Genomic DNA, 13,783 nt, shown 5'->3' with positions numbered 1-13,783 from the left:
CTGGAAATGAGGGGTTACAGTCTCAGCAGAAGAGGCCTTGTGCATTTGGGACAGAGCTAAGATGGAACTGCTTCACGGAGGGTCATGGATCTTTGGAATTCTGTAAAGAGCTGTAGATGTTCAGTTGCCTAAAAAAGATCGAAGACAGATTGACGGAACCTTGGGCATGCAGGAAAATAAGGGATATGAGGATAATGTGGAAAAGTGGAGTTGAGGTTGGAAATCAGCCTTAATCTTATTGAATGGGGCAACAGGTTTGATGGGCCAAATGATCTGTGTCTGCCCCCACTACTTATGTTCAAAAGAATTTTAAAAAGCAGCTCCTCATACAAATCTCTATCAAAATTGTGATAATAGATTCAACAGCTCTGAATAACCCTGAGGGGAAGGGGAGGGTTCAATTCCATGTTTTATTACATGAGATACAATTGTCAGAGCCAAGAACGTCAATGACCATTAAGTTGCATTTTAAATTGACACCACAAGTAGCACCTGACCTTCATATGGGCCTGATCGTATGATGCAAAATTTTTGTTCATTGAGCAGCATTAAGTCATCCCTTGAGGGGAAGGAAAAAGACAATTTAACTCTTGTTCTGTAAAAGGTTCTTGCAGTCTACCTGTGAATCAGTGACAGCAGAGGGTTGCAGTGAGGTTGAAAAGTGTAATGGGCCAACCCCATGCTGTGTTGGTGCCTTGATGTACATTTCCACCAGTTCTCATACAGAAGTAATTCACAGGATTGTTTTCAGCAAGGCATGTTATTTTGTCTAAAATGAGAACTGAGGCAGACTCGAATTGCTCAACACAAAGGAGATGTGTCTGCAGGAGTGTGGCTTCATCAACATCTTGCAGGGAATCAAACTTTCCTGCATGCAATATTGTCAAGTAACTTGTCTCACAGTTTAAAGATGTGATGTAAACTCCACTTCTATTGTTGTGCGGATCAATTACAATCAAAATTTGCCCAGATAAAGTTCCAAGTCAAAACTCAAGCCTGATTTCACTTAGTTCTAATCTTTTGAACTAGCTTGGTTTCCCTGTTACATGATCAACCCTTGGTATCATCCAATTTTGTAAAGATTGGATTTTTACTTGCCTCTAAATTTTCTTCTGTTCACTCACGGGATGTAAACATCGCTGACTGCCCAGCATTTCTTGCCCATCCCTAGTTTCCCTTGAGAAGGTGGTGGTGAACTGCTGCAGTCCCTTTCGTTATGGTAAAACATGTTGCTTTTATTGCATTCTTATCGTTCAGTGTGTCCCTAAGACCTACGCGATGGTAACAATGAAACATCAGGTACAGAACTTTAGGAAGAACTCCCTGTGATTGGTGACTTCCCTTAAATGGGGGAAAATCACACACTTGTGGGCAATATATAAACTGGGAGAAGCTGCAATCGATTGAGGTAGTGGGGGAGAATAGAGAGACAAATCTGCAGTTTTTCTTTGAGAGCAGCTTGATATCCTTTTCGAATATAGTGGCAGACTGTTCAAACACAAATAGGGTGCACAAAAATGAAACACCATTTTGCTGAACCACGTTAATAAGAAAGCTCTCTTTATTTTTGACCAACAAAATAAAATAATCTCATTTGGGAACCAAGAGAGCTTAGTGCTCTAAGCGAATCTATGCTACAATGAACCATTGTAACAGAGTTCTTCTAATTCAGAAATTGAAGGCAAGGATTTCTAGATGGGTGTGCTGAAGTTCTGTGACCCCTAGAATTAAAATATGATCACAGAATTTTTCCAGAGCAGAAGGAGGCCATTTGGTCTATTGTGCCTGCATCTTCAACAGAGCATCTTGACCTAGTGCCAATCTCCTGCTTTCACACCAAACCCTTGCACACTATTTCTATCCAAATAATGATCCAATGCCCTCTTGAATACATCATTTGAACCTGCTTCCGCCACGTTTCCAGGCAGTGTATTCCATACCCTAACTACTCACTGTACAAGTTTTTTTCTCATGTCAACCTCGGTTCATTTGCACAGAATAAATCTATGCCTTCTCATTCATATTTCTTTCACAAGTGCTTCTTCCTACCTACACTATCCAGCCCACTCTAGATTTTGAAAGCTTACGTCAAATCTCCTGTCAGCTGCTTCTCTCCAAGGAAGACAGCCCCAATGACTTCACTCTCTATCATCCTAACTGAATTTTCTCATTCCTGGAACCATTATTGAAAATCGCTTCTGCATTATCTCCAATGCATTTGCGTCTTTCCTATAATGTGGTGCCGATACCTGTATACAATACTCCAGCTGAGGTCTAACAATAGTCTTACACAAGTTCAACGTCTCTTGTTTGCTCTTGTACTCTGTGCCCCATTAATAAAACAAGGGCAGTGCATGCTTTATTAACTGCTCTGTCTACTTACCTCGCCATCTTCAATGATCTGTGCACGTATACATGTCGCTCTGTTCCTGCACCCTCTTTTAGAATTGTACCCCATATTTTAAATTGTCTTTCAATGTTCTTCCTCCAAAAGTGCATCATCTCACTTTTCTTTGTGATGAACCACAACTGCCTCCTATCTGCTCACTGCACCAACTCGTCAGCGTCCTTTTGGAGTTCCACACTGTACTCCTCACATCCAAGTTTTGAAATGGTCCCCTACGTAGAAAGAAAGGACAGGCAAAGACTCTTAAATGAACATGATGGTACTAACTGGCTGAAGTGTTTATTTCAACGCCAGGAGTATTGTAGGCAAGGCAGATAAGCTTAGAGCCTGGATCAGTACATGGGTCTATGATGTTGTGACCACTACAGAGACTGGGTTGCAAGAGAGGCAGGACTGGCTGGTCAGTGCTCCAGGGTTTCATTGTTTTAGACGAAATAGAGAGGAAGGTAAAAGAGATGGAGGAGTTGCATTACTAATCAGGGCAAATGTCACGCCTGCACACAGAAAGGACATGCTGGAGGGCTCATCCACTGAGGCGATATGGGTAGAGCTCGAAAATAAGATGGGTGCAATCACTGTGATAGGATAATACTATAGGACCCTGAACAGCTACCTAGACATTGAGGAACAAATATGTAGGCAGGTTATGCAAAGGTGCAGTAAAAACCAACTTTACACAGTGGGTGACTGTACCTTCCCTGGTATTGACTGGGACTCCCCCTTAGAGCAGAATATGTTCAGCGCATCCAAGAGGGTTTCTTGAAACAGTATCCAACTAGAGGAGGGGCCATACTGGACCTTGTATTGGCTAATGAGCCTGGCCAGGTGACTGGCCTTTCAATGGGAGAGCGTTTTGGAAATATGATCACAACTCCTTAAGTTTTAAGAAAGCTATGAAGAAGGATAAGTCAGAATCTTGTTTCTAAGGTACAAAATTGGGGGAAGGCAAGTTACATCAGTATTAGGCAGCAGCTAGTGAGGGTTAATTGGGAGGAGTTGTTATCAGGCAAGTCCACATTTGACATGTGGAAATTGTTAAAGACCTTCCATTGAGAGTACAGGACCGGCATGTCCCAGTAAGGAGGGAAGAGAAAGATGGCAAGGTAAGGGACTCTTGGATAACAAAGCAGGCTGTGAATTTAATCAAAAGGGGAAAAAAAAGCATATATAAGGTGTATGAAACTAAAATTGGACAGGGCCCATGAGGAATATAAGGAAAGCAGGAATGTACTCAAGCAGGGAATTAGGAGAGCAAGAAGGGGCCATGAAATGACCTTGGCAAGTAGGGTTAAAGAGACCAAAGCATTCTATAGATACATTAAAAACAAGAGGATAGCTAGGGAGAAGGTAGGACCACTCAAGGATAAAAGAAGGAACTTGTGCTTGGAGGCAGAGAATATGCATGAGATCCTAAGTGAGTATTTTGCATCAGTATTCACCCAGGAGAAGGATATGGAAGAGAGTAAGATTTGTGTGGAGCACGCTAATATGCGAGGGCATTTTGAGATCAAGAAAGAAGTGCTGTTGGGTCTCTTGAAGAGCATTAAGGTGGATAAATTTCTAGGCCCTGATGGTATCTACTCCAGGTTATTGAGGGAGGCAAGAGAGGAGATTTCTGGGGCCTTGACCAAGATCTTTGTATCCTCATTAGCCACTGGAGAGGTCCCAAGTAGCTAACGTTATTCCTCTGTTCAAGAAGGGAAATAGGGATAATCCAGCAAACTACAGACCGGTGAGTCTCGCATCGGTGGTTGGGAAGGTATTGGAGAGAATTCTTACGGATAGGATTTATGCACATTTGGAAAAACACGGCCTAATTAGGGACAGTCAGCATGGCTTTGTGCAGGGCAGGTCAGGTCATACTTGATTGAAATTTTTGAGAAGGTAACAAAGATGATTGATGAGGGTAGAGCAGTGGATGTTGTTTACATGGATTTTAGTAAGGCTTTTGACAAGGTCCTCATGCTAGGCTCATCCAGAAGCTTAGATACATGGGATCCACAGTGACTTGGTCGTGTAGATTCAAATTGGCTTGTCCATAGAAAGCAGAGGGTAGTGGTGGAAGGGTGTTTTGCAGACTGGAGGTGCGTGACTAGTGGTATTCCTCAGGGATCTGTACTGGGACTTCTGTTTGTTTTGTGTATATCTATATAAATAACTTGGACAGAAATGTAGGTGGGTGGGTTAGTAAGTTTGCAGACGATACAAAGATCGGTGGAGTTGTGGATAGTGTAGAATGTTGTCAAAGGACACAGCAGGATATAGATCAGTTGCAGATATGGGCGGAGAAGTTGCAGATGGAGTTTAATCTGGGTAAGTGTGAGGTGCTGCATTTTGGGAGATTAAATGTTAAGAAAAAGTATAGTCAATGCCAGGACCCTGAACAGTATTGATGTACAGAGGGATCTTGGGGTTAAAGTCCATAGCTCCATGAAAGCAGCCACGCAAGTAGATAGGGTGATAAGGAAGATGTATGGCATGCTTGTCTTCATTGGTCAGGGAGTTGAGTACAAGAGTCAGGATGTCATGTTGCAGCTTTATAAGAATTTGGTTAGGCCACACTTAGACTATTACATTCAGTTCTGGTTGCCACATTACAGGAAGGATGTGGAGGCTGTGGACAGGGGGCAGGAGAGGTTTATCAGGATGCATCCTGGATTAGAAGGTATGAGTTGTAAATTGAGACTAGAAGAACTTGGGTTGTTTTCTCTTGAATGGCGCAGGCTGAGAGGAGACTTTGATACATGAAGTCTTTCAGATTTTGAGATGGATAGATAGGGTTGACGGTCAGAATCTTTTTTCCCAGAGTTGAAATGTCTAACACCAGGAGGCATGCATTTTAGGTTAGACTGGGAAAGTTCAAAGGAGATGTGAGGGGCAAGTTTTGTAACACAGTGGTAGGTGTCTGGAACGCACTGCTGGGGTAGTGGTGGAGGCAGATATGTTAGGGGCATTTAAGGACTTTTAGATAAGCACATGAATATGCAAGCAACGGAGGGATACAGACCAATGGCAGGCAGAAGGAATTAGTTTCATTTGGTGTCATGTTCAGTACAACATCATGGGCCAAAGGGCCTGTTCCTGTGCTCCGCAGTTCTATTTCTATAGTAAGATCCGGATCGTTAATATATATCAGGAAAAGCAAGGCCCCAGGGTCAACCCTAAGAAAAGTCGTCCACAAACCTTCCTCCAGTCCAAAAATTATCCATTGACCAATACTCTGTTTCCTGTGACTCAGCTAATGCTGTATCCATGCTGCTACTATTTTTTTTTCTGCCATGACCTATAAAATTTCTCAAGTCTGTCGTGATTAATATGATTCTTATGAAAATTCACGTCATAAAATTTGTTAAATGTTTTTAGCGTTTCCCCTTCAGTGCAAAATCTAAAAAAGAATTTCTTCCATTCAGGGAGCAATTAGCCTGTCCACTTTCTGTATATGAACTAGGCTGATAGCCTTTAACACTGGCTATCTGATGTCCTTGTTCACATTAGGAAACTATTGAAAAGTGAACTGTGCCATATATCTGTATGGAGAACAATTACAGAAAGCTATTAACTGTATACATTAAAATTGATCTTTTTCAGGTATTTAATGATTGAAGGGCGACTTGTCCAAGCAATCGCAATTGTTGCCATTTGCTGGCAAATGGTGTAATTATTTAAGGCTGTGAGAGCATCCACCTTCATAGAATCATACAGGACAGAGGAGGCCATTTTGTCCTTCTTGTTTGTGCTGGCTCTTTTGAAAGAGAAATCTGACCAGACCCACGTCCTTGCACTTTCCTCATCACCCTGTCCATTTCTCCCCCAATTTCCTATTGCAAGTTGCCATTATGAATTAACCTTCATCCTGATTTAAGCAAAGTATCTTAAAAAGTGAAAATGTAACCCACATTTTGTGTGTTAAAGTCCTGCAACTCTTTCCTCAGTGGCATTATGGGTCTACCTACACCAAATGGCCTGAAGTGGTTTAAGAAGGCAGATGACTGCCACCACCTCAAGGGCAACTAGGGACAGGCACTAAACACTGGGCTAGTCAGTAATGCGTACATTCCCATAAAAGAAAATGAAGGGTAGGTGCAAATCTAACCTTTGCACAATTCGACAACACCAAGGGTTGATAGAGTGACAAGGAAGCCAAGATAAATCAAGAGTTTGGAAGTAAGTGAAATCAAGCTTCGGTTTAAATTGCCAACAGTGCAAACTACTTCTCGTTTTTCTCCACTTCCATCTCCACCCCCATTCAGATCCCATCCTTTGGTGTCAGCAAATGTGGTGGATAAAGACAATTTACGTGTCTCAATTCAGGAATTCAAGGTTCTTGTGTTGTAGACACCAATCAGATATTATGCAACAGCTATTATAAAGATTTTGTTACTGTCTAAGAACATCGTATCCCATCCCATATCTGATCACTGTCAGCTGATCAATCCAGAGAAACAACGTGGTGGTTATCCACAAAAGGATATAACTATAAGGTTTTGAGGTGGAGAGTGGTGCAAGTAGAAGGGAAGTTTAAATCTTCAATATCTCTATTTTTATTTTATCCTCTTTTTGGAGGCTAGATTTCTTTGGAAGTATTTCTTCTAAAGTTATCTCATAAGGCACTGAAACATCAAAGTGGTCTCTCAGGCCCATGGTTGGTTAGTGTAAATTATTAGTGTCCCAGCGCGAGTTTCTGCATCAGCTGAATTTGTCCTGCTTCACTAAACTCCGCTATTGATGCAGCCTCCGTAGAATTGCAGATCCCTTTGCCTGAATTACTATCTGGTTGCTTCTTCCAAAGCGCAGAGAAACCTGTTTCTTCAGTGTGTTACAAATCCCAAGATTATGAATTTGGTCTTTTTTGAGACTATCTGTTTATTTAAAGGTGTAATTGAGTAGTGAAGGAGATTGAATGACCTGCTGTGAATACTGCTCGTCAAGAAACTGCTATGGCTTGGTGCCATAGGCCATTGTGACTCAGGTTTTTTTTAAGGAGGGAGGTGCAAGATATCCACAGCTGCTGGCAATGACAAAGATATCTGTCATGACCCTGATTTAATTTTAACATCCAAGTCAATGAAGGTGTTACAAATGTCAGGTTTTGTAAACCTTTCACTGTGAGCTGTCCACTTCATTTCAAGTGCGGTCATAGTTAGGAGCCTAAAGGATAGCTGATTACCATTTATACTTGGATACAAGGCTCGTGTGATTCACCATTGCCATGGCAGTTGATTTTAAGAAGGGAAAAGTTGGCAGCTTTGAGGGATCAGGTTACAAGATTATCCTTAAAATATCAATGAATTTCACAGACTGGTCAATCTGGAGACTGAGTCATAGTCATACAGAACAGACCCTGCTGAACATAATCTCAAACTAAACCAGTCCCACCTGCCTGCCTCTGGCCCATATCCCTCCAGATCTTTCCTATTCATGTACATGGGTTTTAAATATTGTAACTGTACCCACATCCGCCACTTCCTCAGGAAGTTCATTCCACATGTGAACCACCCTCTGTTTTATTTTTGAAAGAAAAGTGCCCCTTGTCATTTTTAAATCTCTTTCCTCTCACCTTAAAAATGTGCCCCTTAGTCTTGAAATCACCCATCCGAGGGAAAAGACAACTACCATTAACCCTATCTATCCCCTCCTGTCCTTTTAAATTTCTATAAGGTCGCTTCTCAATCTCCTACGTTCCAGTGGGAAAAGTCCCAGCTTATCTAGCCTCCCCTGATAACTTGAAACTTCCATAACCGCAACATCCTGGTAACTCTCTTCTGAACCATCTCCAGTTTCATAATATCCTTCATGTAACTGGGCAACATCTGGGAGATAGTGAGAGAGCAGAGAAACAAAAGCAGCCATTCTCTATTGATCTCAACTTCAAAATACACATGGGAATTTTCAGTCAGATGGAAGAATCAAAGTTAATGAGAATTTAACTGAGGTTTGAAAATGCACTTAGCTTTGGAGGGAGGAATCTACAGGGTGTGGCCCTCGCTATTTAAGTTGGGGATCAGATATAATCCTGCTGAAAAATAAATAAGGAATTAAGCCTTTGAGAACTGAGGTAACTATGGATATGGTTCATGGGAAACAATGTGTCTGTTTGAGGGACAGAGCACAGTACAACTGTGGAGGGAGATTTTTTGATCATTTTATCAGTTAACTAGAGGATCTTTATTGTAGATTAGAGTTTAATTTAGCCACTGAGTAGTGTTCAGACAATGTTGCTTTTAGTTTGGATATTTCAGCCAGTCTTAGAGCTTGAAATCTACTCTGGAATGAAAATGCAGATGTCACTGGAAATTCAGATTGTTTTTAGAAAAAAGTTATTTGTGTCTGTGGGGATTGTAACAAGTGCATGGAACGTGAGGCTGTTAGGTCGAATGACAGAATTTATGCAGTATTAAAACAAGCTTACAATTATTTTGTGACCTGTCTCTTTGGTTAAGGTGTTTGTGCTGCAAGTTTTTCCCCTTGAATTAATGTAGATAAACTAGAAGCGATATTGCAGTATAATATGATATCAGGGCAGACATCCTAGGAGCATTGACATTCTTATTTTTTAACAAAAGTTCTTTTCTCAGCACTTTTTGTTTTGTAAAGTGAGCTCCTGTTTCTGTGAAAGAGTAAGCTGTTTGCATAGCAATCGTAATTACCTCCTGAAGCTCTGATGGTCTGCAACTGATTGCTGAGATCTTCCAATAAATTCTTATTGCCATTGGGCTGAAGTACTACATTTGAAAATGAATAGATTTTCCTGGGGAAAAAAATGATTCACCAGTTATTTGGCATTTTCTTTAATGTTTTCAAGGACCAGTTACAACCAGAGGATCAATTTGAATTAACTTCCTGATTTGCTTTCTCAAGCAATATTCATGATAATCAGGTGAGGGCAGTTTCTGAAATTGATTCCCTCGCTGTTTCAACACAAACTGCTGTACTTATCCAATTCTTGTAACCGGCATAAATTTTTTGTGTTTATTATGGGCAGGCACAGTGCTGCTGCATTGTGTTGCTTCCGTTTTCTCTTATCATTTAGAAAATCCTGCCTCACATTTCAATTCCGACCAGCTTTTCTGTTTCTCATCTGATTATCATTTACAAGTTCCTGCAGGAAATGCATTGACTTATTTGTCCTTGTCACCCACTTCATTATGATCAAGAATGTTATGACAGGATAATTTTTGTGCTTTTTAAGATTGCCAGCGATTCATTTGTGCTTTTGAAAATCATACTGTCAAAGCACTGTTCGGTGAGGTGTGGTTATTTTTGCAGCCACAAACACTTCACAATTTTGTTGGTCTGAGATTGGATGGGGGTGTAAAACATACCTTTTCTTTATTCTTTTTAAAAAAAAACTCTTTTGTCATAATAAATTGCTTTTGATTTATGGCACATTGATTCAGTGTCCTTGTGTTGAGAATAATAGGATTCAGCATTGTGAGTCTTTTGGCTGAAGGCTTACAAGTTCATCCTGGGCTGCCTCTCCATATAGACTTCCATTAATCAGGATCTGTTGAAACCACTACTTATGCAAGCAGCGGCGCTGACAAAATAATGCCTTAAACTGTGCTGCAGAGCATGGTCATGTACTGGTGCCTTGTGTCATAGCAAGAGAACATTAATTCATTCCTGCAGGTCCCAGTCTAGGTTGCTGCGATGGGAAGGTACCAAGTGTGAGGTAGGTATGTCAGAGGAGGGTGAACCTGAGGAAGACTGCTCTCGATGTGCCATTAACCGCTTCTTTAATAGCCACCTCCAGTGGCATTGGCAGAACCCTGGAACCAGGTTCCCTACTGTCTCCTTAATTACAGTTCAAGGGCATGATTTGAAAGGGATAAAACATCTTCAAAATTTCATACATCTGAAGAATGTACTTACTTCAACTTTGAAGCAAAGTTGGAAGAATTTTTATTTTAGTTCTCCATTATGCTGTAGAAGCAACTCATTCTATTCCCTCTTCAAAAAGGCTCTTTGACTAAGACACAGTGGGATCATAGCTTTTGGTGAATGTAATCTATTTGACTATTGAAGCATTCAATCCAATAGTTTGTTTGTAATAATAGGCATTGTATAGTTGATCGTCCTTTTGTCAAACTAAAATTTCTCAATTCGTTCAAACCCTGTCTTCTTCCAGCTTTGTTCAAGACAATAACCTCGATCTTAAATTCACATGTTGGTAAAATCTTCTCATTGTAATACAGAGAATAGCTCCTATGAGCAACCCAAAAAAACGTAATAAAAAAAGACCTCTGTGTTTCAAATGTTGGTGTGTACAAGAGCTGATGTTTGCTGATGAAGATGCTATTCATTTTCCTTGAAAGGGATGGTTAAAGAGCAAGCTTTCCATTTTATTGACACATTGAGAACAGATGTGATCTATTCTATTTTTTTTAAAAGAAACTTTAAATGCAGCTCATTACTCAATGCTTAAAGGCATGCTCATTAATGGTTTTGCAATTAATAATGCTGTATGGTTAGGTTATTAATGGAATTCCAATTTAAGACTCAAATGCCAATGCAACAATCCTATTCCCCATACTTCTGATCAGTACAGAAAGCCTGCTGTTCTAGTTGGCTAAGTTTATGGATTCTTGCAGTATCGTTGCATGACTATTCCTGGGTCTACCTCTGTAATGCTGCATGAAACCCTTTCTAACAAGGCATGAATTGTATAGACAATGCAGTTTCTTACAAATTCTGCTCACAACTGGTTAGTAATTTTAGTTCAAATTTCATATTGTTTGAAATTTATTTAATTAATAAATTAAGCCAAGCAAATTGTATCATTCTAAATCTGTTTTTCAAAAAAAAATCCTAGAGTTGAGTTGAGGAGGAAAATTAATGTTTAGGATAGATTTTCATGCCCAGAAATTTATAAGTTAGCAATTTATCCCATTACTTTGGTAGTTTTGAAATAAACAAATGCAGCATGCTAAATTATGCCAAAAATCTTCTTAATTAAATCATTCTAAAGAACATAAATATTACCTCATCCATTACATTGAACAATACGGAAGAATGTTTTATAAAAAGTCATCTGGTTTTGAAAACTACTTGTTCTAATTTAGCAAATGATGCATGGAAAGTAATTTATATTTCACAAATGTTTCTTTAAGCAGAATTTCCAATATGTTTACTGAATATTTTGCAGCTTCCCCAAATAAATTGGCCCAACTACTATCCTTTTAGACCTAGAATAGTGTTTTTTTTTATTTTAATGCAGTTTAAACTGCCTTGGAGGTCATTTGTTTCACTGGAAATCTGCTAAGTGACCATTTTCAAAAAAAAAAAAATCTTTTCCTATCTGTACACTTAAGTGATCTTCGGGGAGTGTACATTAAATTGTGCTATCAATCTGATCAGGTCACACGTGGTATTGTCTGTAGAAAGTGTCCTTGGCTCCCACAACATCAAAGTCTGTCTTCACTGTTGCTGTTTCCCTCTTACAACCTGATTTTTATTTTGTAAGAAAACAAAAAATCTTTCATCAAATCCAGAGAGGTGTCTTCTATGCTAACTGCAAAGCTAACCATGTTCTTCAAATTAACATTCCAGACTGACTTCAAATTACGTTAAAAAGATTTTGAAATAATAAGGTTTTTAGGGACTAGCTAATCAGACATATTTGAAATTTCGAAGCTTGTTCTGGAGGGGGAAAAAATAGGCAAATCTGAATAATTCAATAACTTGTCCAGATCGCAGCTTAATCGGTTAAATCTTACAGAAGGATGCACCTGTACTGAATGTCACTTATTCTTCAGATACTCTTCAGACTATCAAAGTACAAAGATATTTTAAAACAAAAATCTAGGTAAGTTAGAGCTCAGCTGTAGATACCTGATGAGAATTGTCACAGCTACTAAGTGGCAATATATAGCACTGATGAGATTAATAACTTGAGAGAATGACAGAATAGAGAATACATTGCAAGTATTCACTTCATCCACTCAAGTTTAAAGAAAATTGGACACAAATCCAAACCTTGCAGAAATCGTTGAATCTTTTGCCCTTTGCTGGCCTCCACTCCAAACTCTGACTCTGACACTGACTTTGTTTTGGCACCAGATAAAATACCCATCTCTGCCCAAGTGACCATTCCTCCTGCATAATCGTTGATGTGACGATTAGCAAGCTGTTCGCACATGGGAGGCATCATTCTGTCCTTACTCAAGCCCCAGATTCTTTACAGCAGGCATCAGGTGATGGTGAATACAGGAAGGGAAATGTAACTGACTTCCCCACAAACCATCTCCCCTCCTAAACCCTCTCCCCAAACTGAAGTCAGTGCACACAATGGGTAACTGTTGTCCTCAAGCAGCATTCTGGCTTTAACCTAGTAAAGTCTAGGATTCCAATGTGCCTTTTCTCTGTAATGTAATTTTACAGTATGATAATGCCTTGAATCAGTTGGAAGATTTGCTACAGTACGGAATTATACAAAATTACTATTGCTTCACTGATGCCAGTTGGCCAAAAGTCACATGACAACAAAACAAATAAAGTGCCCTTTCTGCTTTCGGGCATCAATTGGAAGGTGGACAGGCCTGAAAAGTTCCAAGATGGGTAAAAAGCAGGTTACTGAAGATACGAAAATCTTAAAGAAATACAGAAAATGCCAGAAATGCTCGGCAGCAAACTGCGTGAGCAAGTAGGTTGATATTGTAGAGGTGGGCCCGCTGAACTGAAGTTTAAAGATGGCCACCAGGAATAGGAGCTGCGGCTGATATCACCCACATAGTCTCCAGCCACTTTATATCCTGTATTGAAGAGGTCGGGCCTGAAATGCATTCTCTTCACATTTTTGTTTCTTTTAGTCTTTCATAGAGCCGTACAGCAGGGAAACAGACCCTTCGATCCAACTCGTCCATTCCAACCGGATATCCTAAATTAATCTTGTTATCTAAATTAATCTAAATTACACCTCCTCTCACCCACCTTCCTGCAAAAATGCCACCTCCTATTCCCAATTCCTTCGCCTCCGCCGCATCTGCTCCCGAGATGATGCATTCCACTCCCGGACATCCCAGATGTCCTCGTTTTTCAAGGACCGCAACTTCCCCTCCACAGTGGTCGAAAATGCCCTCGACCGTATTTCCCGCAACTCATCCTTCACACCCCCTCCCCGCAATAACAACCAAAACAGAATCCCCCTCGTCCTCATGTACCACCTCACCAACCTTCGGATCCAACGCATCATCCTTCGACACTTCCGCCATCTGCAATCCAACCCCACCACCAAAGACATCTTTCCCTCCCCACCTTTATCTGCTTTCCGGAGGGACCACTCTCTCCGTGACTCCCTTGTCCGCTCCACACTCCCCTCCAGCCCCACCACCCCGGGCACTTTTCCCTGCAACCGCAGGAAGTGCTACACCTGCCCCT

At 40.5% G+C, this 13,783-nt stretch overlaps 1 protein-coding gene across 3 annotated transcripts in view; it reads left to right on the top strand.

The window, feature by feature from the left end:
• Positions 1-13,783, top strand: part of cadm1a (cell adhesion molecule 1a) — a 405,153-nt gene that overhangs the window by 354,760 nt on the left and 36,610 nt on the right. The window lies entirely within an intron of this gene.

Source organism: Rhincodon typus, chromosome 32 (assembly GCF_021869965.1).
Source record: "Rhincodon typus isolate 14 chromosome 32, sRhiTyp1.1, whole genome shotgun sequence".
NCBI classification, from domain to species: Eukaryota; Metazoa; Chordata; class Chondrichthyes; order Orectolobiformes; family Rhincodontidae; genus Rhincodon; species Rhincodon typus.
This window is presented reverse-complemented; position numbering and strand designations above follow the sequence as displayed.